General features: G+C 38.3%; 1 protein-coding gene across 1 annotated transcript in view; it reads left to right on the top strand.

The window, feature by feature from the left end:
* The window catches only part of TMC1 (transmembrane channel like 1), a 160,538-nt gene that overhangs the window by 17,073 nt on the left and 130,913 nt on the right, over nucleotides 1-12,552 (top strand).

Genomic DNA, 12,552 nt, shown 5'->3' with positions numbered 1-12,552 from the left:
GCTTATTCTCTCTCTGTTTTTCTGGCTTCTCCTCTTCCTCCAGTCCCTTAAGTGCTCTCTGAAGTTCTGTTCTGGGCTCTTATCCTTGGTGGTCTCATGGCTTTAATTATCACCTCTATACAGATGATTTCTCAAATCCCTCAACTCCCCTCTCAATAGTTTCATGACATCTAGGTGGCATAGAATGCCTGGATTGGAGTCAGGAAGGCTTCAATTCAAATATTCCTTCAGACTCATCCCTCCCTCTATGACACTGGGCAACCCACTTAACTTATCTCAGCCTCAGTTTCTTTATCTGTAAAATGAGGATAATAGCAACAGCTACCTAGGTTGTTATGAAGATCAAATGACATGATATATGTAAAGTTCTTCACAACCCTTCAATACTCTACAAATATTACTTATTATTATGTTTATATATTTTAGTTATATTTTCTGTAGGCAACAAAAATCCAATATGAGTAATCATTATCATTTCCCCCCTAAACTTCTTTATTCCTCCTAAAATTTTTATTTCTATTATAAGCAATATGATCTTCTCAGTCCCCAGGTTAAACCTGGGTTTTAAAAACCTACTGAACTCTGAGTCATCCTTGTTTCTTCTCTTGTTCTTCTTCCTCCTCAACCCCCATGGTTAACCACTTGCCAGGTTCTAGTAATCCTAATTCTACAATCTCTTATATCCAACCCCTCATCTACATTTCCTCTGGAACCATTCTTGTGCAAGCCCTTATTTCTTTTCTCTTAGACTATATTAATAGTGTCCAAACTGATTTTCCTACCTCTAGTCTGTTCACTCTTCAATCCATCTCTTACATCTCTGCCTGAGTTTTCTCCATAATATAAGATTATTAATTAATATTATTATTTAGCTGATTATTATTTTATATAATTAATGTTATATTAAATATATTATATATTAAATTAATCACATATAATTAAAATTATTAATAATATTAATTATTAATTAAGATAATACCACTTTGTACTCAAAAACCTCCAATGATTTCCCATTGCCTGTAAAAGATAAATTTCTGAGTCTGGCATTCAGGGCTCACCTGACTCCAACTAACTTGTCCAAGTTTATTTCATATTACAACTCTTCATATAGTCTATATTTTAGCCAAACATCACTACCCTACATTCTCTTTTCCCATTGTGCCTTCTCTTATCTCCATGGCTTTGCTCAACCTATCTCCCTCCTTTGCCTGAAATAAACTCCTCCTCTGCCTCAACCTCATTGTTTGAAGTTCTTCCCTTCCTTCAGGACCCATACCAGATACTACATTTTCCATAAAGCCTTCCCTGATTCCTCAAAGGCATCCAGGTGAATTTGGTACTGGCCTGCTTAAATGTTTTCATTGCACTTTGCTTAGAGACCTCTCCTTTGTACTTCTCTCATTCTCCCTTGAATACTCATTATTTATGAATTTATGCTTCTGCCTCTTGAATTGTAGGCTCCTTGAAAAGAGGGATCGCATCTGATCCATTTTTATACAGAGCTTTACACAAACTAAATGCTTAATAAATGTTCATTGTTCTAAATTGCATCGGAAAAAAATTGCTGAAAATTCATTTGATAATAGATCAACTGCTTTTTTTGGGGGGGTGGGGAAGGGTTGTAGTAACGGTTTGCATATGTCCGGCACTTTAAACCCTAAAGAAAGCTTTAAGGGTTTCAAATACTTGCCTTATAACAACACTCTGTACAAGTATTACTGTATCCATTTTATAGGAGATTAAAAAACAAGCAGCTGAGATTCACAGTTGTTTCGTTAACGTCCCAAAACTAAGTGTCAGAGAGAAGATTAGAATCCAGGTTAACAAAATTCATAACAATAAGATGATAATAATAAGAGCCAGAATTATATAGCACCTACTATGTGCCAAGTACTGTAATAAGTGCTTATCTCATTTGATCCCCATAACAACCCTGGAAGGTAGATACTGTTATCATCCCCATATTATAGATAAGGAAACCAGGTTCCTCCTAGCGCTGAACCTATCACCATGGTGTTTCTGGTATTGCTTTTTCTTCAGGTTGTTTCTTTGCCCTTTGTTCACAAGCTGTTCTCCAGTTTCTTTACCCTACATTCACAATACAGTGCCAACCCATTTTGTGGTATTTAGTCTTTTTTCCTGGTTTTTGTTCTGGTATGGAAATGTGAATTCTTTCGTGTATGGAACTCATGATATGAAAACTCTTTCCATCAGATGCTGGGCAGCAAGTCATTTGTCTGTAGCGTGTGGCCTTAGATAGTTGCCTGGGAACACTGAGAGGTTAGACAACTCAGCTGGGAGCAAAGCAATAATATGGCATAAACAGGTTTTGAATATAGATCCTCCTGACTCCATGGTAGATCTTGTTCTCACTGAACTCCTTGGTGTCTCTTTAAGTAATTGCTCTCATTAAATTGTCTCTGTTGTACAGGGTGTTCCTAAAGTCTGGACACATAGGCAAAAATGCATATATTCAAGAAATGAAATGAATGAAATTTTCAAAAACATTTTATTTAATTAGAATATTAACAAATAACATCTTCAGTATGATTTCCATCATTTGTGATGCAAAGGTTGTTGGGCTTTGCAAGATTCACATGCTCTCAATGCAATAACTCCACATTGCCATCAATTTTAGCACATTCACTCTCTTTGTGTTCAATCAAGTGTGTTGCATCTGTGATTTGCATTGAGTACACCTTCTCCTTTAGCATACCCCAGAAAAAGAAGTCACTGAACAACCCCGAGTCTTTGGTGAACCAGTTAATGAGATGTTAATGAGATTTCCTATGTGTCCAGACTTTAGGGACACCCTGTAGAAATCTATTCTCTTCCCTTTAGAACCTGGTTCATTTTTCTTTCAAAGGATTATGGGACTTTAGACATAATCGACATGATCTAGTCCAGCCTCCTCATTTTGTACGTGGGGAAACTGAGACCCAGAGAATTTAAGTAACTCAACCAAAGCTTCATATGTAATGTATGGCAAGGTTGGGATTCAAACTCACATCTTGGGACTCCAAGTTGTGTTCTTTCCACTGCATACGTCCTTCTTTGGCTAAGAAGATATTTGATCTTGCTGTTTAATCCAAAGTCCTGAAAAAAAATTGGCTCGAATTTAGTCCTTTTCTTATTCTGTGCTATATATTTGGAATCAAGAAGACCTGAGTTCAAATCTAGCTTTAAACACTTACTAGCTGAGTGTTTCAACAATCCAGCTAGCAGCTTCTGTGGGGTGTAAGATCCACCAACAACCAGCACACAGAAAGCTGCCAACACAGTGCAAAAGCACAGGTTCTTTTAATCTGCTTTAGTAAGGAAAGCAACGTTAAGGGTTGACAAGCTTACTTTAATTCAGCATATAAATATCATTCACTTAGTTCAGGGGAAAAGACCAGCACCCTGAACTTCAGAGCAAAATACAAAGTACAAACATCAACAGACAGACCTTGTCTGATTCAAATCCCAATACATAGTTACCAGAGTTTAACAAAGTCGCAACATCTGGGTTTATGAGCTGGAGGGCTTCTAGCTACAGCTGCCCGGAGTCTCCGCATCAACACCATTGCGAGTGAGAGCACTAAACAAATTACAAACAACGACAGACAGACCAAATACAGATTCATAGTTACCAACATCTAGGTTCAGCCCGGGAGCTCATAACATGGGCTGGCCCAGAGTCATTCCCACCACCACTGCTGTGGGAAAGAGCTCCAGAAAAGAGAAAGCCAACCCCCTGGTTTTATATCTTTTTCAGGGTCAGGGATGAGTCATACATGCGACTCACCCACGTGAACTAAAATCGTCACGAAACGGGGACTTAAACCCACGTGGTCTAAGAGCCTCTGATGTCCTAAACCTGTCACTCAAACTCATGTGTAAACTAGGCCCTCCCTTAGTTAGCCCCACCTGGGGCCCCACCTTGGTTACCAATTCATACCCACATAGGTTTAGCACCTAATCAGGGTTTGGGCCTGAGGCTTAGCACCTAGTAAGATTCAAAGACACTTAATTAATCATTTTAAAACAGCAAGAAAGTCCCAACTCAATTGATGTTACACTGAGTGACCGTGGCCAAATTACTTGGCTTCTTTCTCTCTCAATTTCCTCACCTATAAAATAGGGAGAATGTTAGCAACTAGCTCTCCCAGTTGTTATAAGGATAAAATGAGATATGGAAAGTGTTTTGCAGACCTTAAAATGCTCTATAAATGTTAGCTGATACTTAATTAACATTAATCAATTTCATTTGATTAGTACGAATCAGTCCAGCGTATGGCCGGCTTTTTTTTTTTTTTGCTTGCATTGGTGATACATTTGAGAGTTTCATGCCTGTGTCAGCATTTACTCTTTGTCCTCAGCTGTTGGTATATTATGTAGACAGATCACAGTTTGCAGCAAGGCTGATCTCAGCATGGAAAATGCTTCCTTGGGGAATTCCTCTTTGGCTGAAGGAAGGCTGGCAGAGACCTTCATTCTACATAAAAGAGCATGCCCTCTGGTTGAACACAGCATAGCTTTTCAAAACTGGCTGTCTTCTTCATTGCTAATTCTCAATAGTGATGTAAAGTGCTTTGTCCAGTGTAGATCCGTTTACAGCTGGCAATAGCAGGCAGACATCCAGACAGAACAAAAGAATGCTTATTTTCACATTCTGTGGCTGATGTTGAATGATAACATTTTTGCATAATCTAAAAACTTTTTATGCAGATGTTGTTCATATGACAAAAAAAAAAGTGTGCTAACAATGATGCACTTTGTGAGTGGAATTTAAAATCTTTGCCTGTATCTTCTTTTGAATATGCCTCTTGAGCTTTGAAAAATAACCTTTGGCACAATAATGCAAGAACAGAAACAAGGCTTGCAATGAGCACATTCTTTCTTCATACTATGTTCTCTTTGTTTAATGAACCTATATCCAAACAAAATGAATAAACATAATAGCAGTAAAAATGGTGATGGTAATTTTTAAATGAATCCTTAGGCTAGCAGTTCTACCAAATTTAACCTTAATTTTTAATCTGGAAAGTTGATAATAATAAAAATAACTAATTTTCAAGTTATTAAAATTATTATTGCTATTAAGTTATTAAATTATTATTAAAATAACTAACTTAACCTTTGTCAGACACTTTACATATACTATGTCACATGATCCTTACAGAACAACGCTGAGGGCAAGTACAATAGATATTAACTTACTTGACAAATGAAGAAACTGAAGCTGAGAGAAGTTGTGACATAAGAGGACTTGAGTTCAAATCCCATTTCTGATTCTTACCACTTGTGTGACTTTGGTTAAGTCATTTAATTTCCACGAGCCTTAGTTTTCTCATCTTTAAAGTGTTGGGTTGGACTAAATGGCCCTGAGTTCTTTTCCAGCTATAGTTCCCTGATCTATTATCCTATGACATAGTTACAGACAATGCATGTCTGAGGCAGAATCTGAACCATTTTCCTGACTTTAATTTCACTGCTCTATTAGCTACCCCTAATCCCTCCTCCCCCACATCCCTTGCACACCTTCCCCCACTCCCCGTTAGCTAAGCATAGCTTAGTCTGTTCCTGTAGAATTGGTTGAAAAGTAGGGGGAAGATCTATCCAATACCCAATTCATGGCCTTTATTTTGTCTGAAATTTAATGAAACCATCAACGGGGTAGAACTCTGACACAAATACAAGGATTCTTCTTTCTCAAATTTAGAGCTCGGAGGAATATCCAATGTTGTCCAGTCCAATCATTTCATTTGTAGATAAGAAAACTAATAGCCGAAGAAGTTAAACGACTTTTCCAAGGTCAGAGAGGTAGAAAGTATGTCAAAGCCAAGATTCAAACCCAATGGTCCTAGGATTCCAAGTTCAGTGCATTTTTTCCACTGCTTTGCCCCAATGTACTTTAAAACATCAGCCTCCATATCCACTCTCACTGGTGAATCACAAACCAGCAAAATTTTAACCATTCCAATAGAAACCATTGAAAAATTGGCAAAAAATCAGTCATACAACATATGAGGTATGAATGATGCTGTATAAACGGATTCCCTGTTAAATTTTCCCCTGATTTTAACAATTCAAGCAAAAAAAATTGGTCAAACTGGTCTGCATGCTCACAGTTTTGTAAATGAATTTATTTCATAGGAGATAACATGGCAGATTGTAATAGAAGATTGCTGCTGAGTTGGGAGTAAGAAAGCCACTAGGTTTGAGGCCTGACTTTGTCACTTATGACTTCTATGATGTTGGACAAGTCTCTTAGCTCGCTTGGCCTCTCTTATCTCATACATAAAACGTGGTGGGTTGGACTAGTAAGTGTGTCCAGTGTCTGAGGCCGGATTTGAACTCAGGTCATCCTGACTCCAGGGCCGGGGTTCTTTTCACTGTGCCACCTAGCTGCCCCACTTCATTGCTCTTTCATATCTAATCCATTCTCTACACTGCTGATACAGCCATTTTCTGAAAGTACAAGTCTGACCATATTCAATAAACTCAATTACTCCTATTGCATCTGTTGTTCAGTAATTTCAGCTGTATCTGGGGTTTTCTTGGCAAAGATACTAGAGTGGTTTGTCATTTTCTTCTCCAGCTTGTTTTACAGATGAAAAACTGAGGCAAACAGAGTTAAGTGACTTGCCCAGGGTGGCACAGCTGTTAAGTGTCTGAGGCCAGATTTGAACTCATAAAGATGAGTCTTTCTGAATCCAGACCCAGTGCTCTACCCACTGTGCCTCCTCTAGGGCCTCTAAGCCAAATATAAACTCCTCTGTTTAGTTTCACAAACTGATTCTGGACTTTTCCAACTTTATTATAAATCACACACCATTTTTGATTTTATGACCCATCTAAAACTATCAGAAGTAGCCCTCCTGCTGTTCCTCACCCATAACATTTAACCTCCTTTCCCCATTCTTTTCATTGGCTGTCCCCCATGCCTAGAATGTACTCCTAACTCACCTCTACCCCTTAGAAAACTTTGTTTTCTTCATAACTAAATGGCATCTTCTTCTACATGAAGCCTATCCTCCTAGTGCCAATGCACTCCTTCTCTCCATTAAAATTTACCTTGATTTATTTTATAAATTTTTATATTCTTATTTTATGTTCCTATTTAATGTTTAATTTTTGTATTTCTATTCTTAGAAAAAAGCATGCTGCCTAGCACATAGTAAGCACTTATAAATGTATATTGTGGACCTCCAGACAAGATGACTGCCTAAATTCATGTAGACAGATTAGCTCCCTCATATTTTCTCCAGCAAAAACCTGAAACTTGTGCCAGACCAAACAACAGTCAAGAAATCCAGAGAGCAGCTATAGTAAATGTAGTAAACATCCACCCTAGAAATATACAGTCAGCTTCCCTACACAAAGAGCCAGCATGAGTCCCAGACAAACTGGTAGCCTTCTAGCATAAGCAGAGATACTTGTAGCCTATAAGGCTCTGAATCCTGAGGCAGCTAGAATAGAGAGTGCCTGAAACAGTGGGGTTGTTGGAAGTTCTAAGAGATGATAGAAACTGGCATAGGCTTGGCAGTGCTCAGATGGAGAAACCCCAGGAATCGAGCCCCCAGTTCTGGCATGAGATACCATAGATGCCCCGACGATTCATCATTCCTATCCTCAAAGATCCAAGGGACTTAACCCCGGGATATGGAAGTCAGGAAGCCTGAGCACTCAGATTGAAATCAAGTAGGGCTGTTGATTTCATCCAAAAGCACAATAGGGGTCAGAACAGGGTTGTTCTAGTAAATGTTTAACAACCAGTTCTCAAAAAAATGAGCAAATACTTAAATTCAATCTGCATTATTAATATTTTCCTTATCATTGTTTTTAAATCTAAACAATCAACAAAACAATAAATCAAAGCCTGATTTGTAGTGTTCCAAGATATAATTTGTTCACACTGAAAATGTAACAATTGGCTCTCTCAGTTTCAGCTAGCTCCAGTATACCACTGCGGCAGAGCTTAGCCTTGGAATAAAGTTCCAGATCAGGAACCTTATAAGATTGGTGAGATAGTTATCCCGAAGAAAACACCTATTACTATAAATAATTATTGTAGATACAGAGATGTCCCAAATCCAAACTATTAGGAGAGTACAATGTTATGACTAGAAGAAAAGACTTAAAGGAAAAATTGGATTTTCTACAAGGACTACACAAATACCTAAAGGAAATAAAGCAAATGATAAAAAATGAAGTAAAAACTTCGTGGGCAGGGAGGAGAAAATTGGAAGGCAAATAAATATCTTACTCAAGTAACAGACTAACTGAAAATTAGAATGGCCTAAACAGAAATCAATTACTCCGTGAGAAAGCAAGAAAGATTATAGCAAGCACCGAAAGAATTTTTAAAAAACAGAAAAAAATGTGGGATAGTTTTTAATAAAAAAAAGAAACCAATTTGGAAAACAGGATAAGGAGAGATAACTTAAGAATCATTGGACCCCCTAGAAAACATGACCACACACAAACACTATATTTCTAGCTATACTATATTTTACTGAGTTACACTATATTCCATATGGGGAGCAGAATACACACACACAAAAGTGATTACATTTATAACTGAGACTCCATTTCATATCACTTTTTGGTTGTTTTTTTTAAGCATAAAATAAATTGAACACAATACTTTCAAAACTGCCTTGCTTCTTGTTTGTGCCTCCTTCTGAACTTCCTTGTATGTTCTCTTTTATGAATCTTTATTTTTTTTTAATTCCATACTTTATTACTTAATATTTTTTAGTTTTCAGCATTGATTTCCACAAGATTTTGAGATACAAATTTTCTCCCCATTTCTACCCTCCCTCCCACTCCAAGATGGCATATATTGTCCCATTCCCCAGTCAGCCCTCCCTTCTATCACCCCACTCCCCCTCCCTCTCCCATTCCTTTTCCCCTTACTTTCTTGTAGGGCAAGATAGATTTCTATGCCCCATTGCCTGTATATCTTATTTCCTAGTTGCATGCAAAAAACCAACTTTTTTTGAGCATCTGCTCTTAAAATTTTGAGTTCCAAATTCTCTCCCCTCTTCCCTCCCCACTCACTCTCCCTAAGAAGGCAAGTAATTCAACATAGGCCACACACATTTATGCGAAACACTTCCATAAATAGTCATGTTGTGAAACACTAACTATATTTCCCTCCATCCTATCCTGTCCGCCTTTATTCAATTTTCTCCCTTGACCCTGTACCTTTTCAAAAGTGTTTGCTTTTGATTACTTTTCCCCCTATCTGCCCTCCCTTCTATCATCCCCCTTTTCTTATCCCCTTCCCCCTACTTTCATGTGGGGCAAGATACCCAATTGAGTGTGTATGTTATTCCCTCCTCAAGTCAAATCCGATGAGAGCAAGATTCACTCATCCCCTCTCACCTGCCCGCTGTTCCCTTCCAATGAACAGCTTTTTCTTGCCACTTTTATGTGAGATAATTTACCCCATTCTATCTCTCCCTTTCTCCCTCTCTCAATATATTCCTCTCTCATGCCTTAATTTGATTTTATTTTTTTAGATATCATCCCTTCATATTGAACTCACCTTGAGCTTTCTGTCTATATACATATGTATATTCCCTTCAACTACCCTAATACTGATAAAAGTCTCATGAATTACACACAACATCTTTCCATGTAGGAATGTAAGCAAAACAGTTCAACTTTAGTAAGTCCCTTATGATTTCTATTTCTTGTTTACCTTTTCATGTTTCTCTTGATTCTTGTATCTGAAAGTCAAATTTTCTATTCAGCTCTGGTCTTTTCACTGAGAAAGCTTGAAAATCTTCTATTTTGTTGAAAATCCATATTTTGCCTTGGAGCATGATACTCTGTTTTGCTGGGTAGGTGATTCTTGGTTTTAATGCTAACTCTGACCTTTGGAATTTCATATTCCAAGCCCTTAGATCCCTTAATGTGGAAGCTGCTAGTTCTTGTGTTATCCTGATTGTGTTTCCACAATATTCAAATTGTTTCTTTCTGGCTGCTTTCAGTATTTTCTCCTTGACTTGGGAATTCTGGAATTTGGTGACAATATTCCTAGGGGTTTTCTTTTTGGGATCTTTTTCAAAAGGTGATCAGTGGATTCTTTCAATTTCTATTTTACCCTCTGGTTCTAGAATATCAGGGCAATTTTCCTTGATAATTTCTTGAAAGATGATGTCTAGGCTCTTTTATTGATCATGGCTTCCAGGTAGCCCAATAATTTAAAAATTATCTCTCCTGGATCTATTCTCCAAGTCAGTGGTTTTTCCAATGAGATATTTCATATTGTCTTCCATTTTTTCATTCCTTTGGTTCTGTTTTATTACATCTTGATTTCTCATACAGTCACTAGCTTCTACTTGCTCTAATCTAATTTTTAAGGTAGTATTTTCTTCAGTGGTCTTTTGGACCTCCTTTTCCATTTGGCTAATTCTGCCTTTCATGTCATTCTTCTCCTCATTGGCTTTTTGAAGCTCTTTTGCCATTTGAATTAGTCTGTTTTTTAAAGTGCTATTTTCTTCAGTATTTTGGGGGGGTCTCCTTTAACAAGTCATTGACTTGTTTTTCATGGTTTTTTGCATCATTCTCATTTCTCTTCCCAATTTTTCCTCTACTTCTCTTACTTGCTTTTCCAAATCCTTTTTGAGCTCTTCCATGGCCTGAGACCAATTCATATTTTTCTTGGAGGCTTTTGATGTAGGTTCTTTGACTTTGTTGACTTCTTCTGGCTGTATGTTTTGAACTTCTTTGTCACAAAAAGATTCCAAAGTCTGAGTCTGAATCTGAGTCCATTTTTGCTGCCTGTTTATGTTCCCAGGCAACTACTTGACCCTTGAGCTTTTTGTCAGCATATGACTGCTTGTAGAGTAGAGAATGCTTTGTCCCAAGCTTGAGGGGCTGTGCTGCTGTTTTCAGAGCTCCTTCTACACAGCAAACTCTGCCACACCAGTGCTCCCCCTCCCCCAAGAACCACCAACCCACACCATGACCCAGATCTGTGAAGGCTCTGCACTCCTGCTCTGATCCTCTGCTTAATTCCTCCCACAAGGTGGGTCTGGGGCCAGAAGCAATTACAGGTAGAGCTCTGGGAGCAGCCCCAGAGCTTCACCACTTCCACGACCCCGGGGCTAGGGCCGGCTGCACACTCCTTTCACTCCAATCTAGCAGTTTTTCCGCTAACCTTCTCTGTTGTCTTTGGCATTTGTGGGTTGAGAAGTCTGGTAACTGCCACAACTCAATGATTCAGGGCCCTACCAACTGTTCCGCCCTGCTCCCAGTCTAGTTGGTCCTCGTGTGGTCCATGCTAGGCTGTGCCCCACTCCATTTTGCTCCCAGCCCCATGCGATAGACCATTCCCAGTGACCATCCAGGCTTTCCTGGGTTGGAGCCCTGCTTCCCTCTGCTATTTCATGGGTTCTGCAACTCTAGAATTTTTTCAGAGCCATTTTTATAGGTGTTTGGAAGGACCTGGGGGAGAGCTTAGCCAAGTCCCTGCTTTCCAGCTGCCATCTTGGCTCTGCCCCCCATGAATCTTTAAAAAACAAACTTTCAATGGATTTTTATGTGTCTGTGTGTGTCTGTCTCTCTCACCAACACTATTGGTACACTAATATCAAAAATTAAAATCAGAGAGGAATAAAACCCTATATTTCAAGATACTATATTTCAAGAAGTCATAGAAAGAATTCACTGATCATCCCTCGAACAGAACCCCAAAAGGAAAAGGTCCAGGAAAGTCATATATGAAATCTAGGGTTTCAATGTCAAAGAAAAAATATTGCAAGATTTCAGAAAGAAGGTGCTTAAGAACCAAGGAGCCATAGCTAGATATATACAAGACCTGGCAGCTTCCAACATAATTAGAACAGAGTCTGGAATATAATATTTCAAAAGGGAACAGATACATACTTATAAACAAGAATAATTTACCCCATAAATCTACAGGGTAGGTAAAGGGCTTTCATGCATTTCTAATGAAAAGAATAGAGCTAAGTAGGAACTATAAAATGCAAACTTATAGATAAAGAAAAGACTAGGAAGTTAAATTTATTTGAGCAATGGAAGGGGTTGTGTGATGAGAAAGTGCTAACGTCCTAATAATGGGAGAGGATATAAATATTCCTTTGGAACCTTAACATGTTCAAATGTTACTGAAGGAGTTAAGTACAAATACAGAGGACCTGGGTATGGATAGATTCTGAGGGTTTTAAGAAGGGGAAGAAAAACGTAGGTAAAGGTAGGTAAAAAATATTACAGCAAAAAGGAGAAAGAAGAGACTGAAACTTTTTTTTCATAATTGATCTATGTGAGAAGGTATGGAGGGAATGGTTATCAGATGAACCTCACTCTTGCCTGAACTGGACAAAGAAAGATTGAACACACTTGCATGAATGTGCACACAGGCGCACGTGTGCGCGCACACACACACTCACACACACACACACACACACACATATCACAAAACAACAAGCATACAAAGAGTTTGGAGTAGAATTACATCAAATTCAATAGGGAAATAAGTTGGGGTGGGAATGTTAAGGGATAGAATGATAACAGGAAGGGGATAGTCACAAA

Source organism: Trichosurus vulpecula, chromosome 9 (assembly GCF_011100635.1).
Source record: "Trichosurus vulpecula isolate mTriVul1 chromosome 9, mTriVul1.pri, whole genome shotgun sequence".
Lineage (NCBI taxonomy): Eukaryota > Metazoa > Chordata > Mammalia > Diprotodontia > Phalangeridae > Trichosurus > Trichosurus vulpecula.
This window is presented reverse-complemented; position numbering and strand designations above follow the sequence as displayed.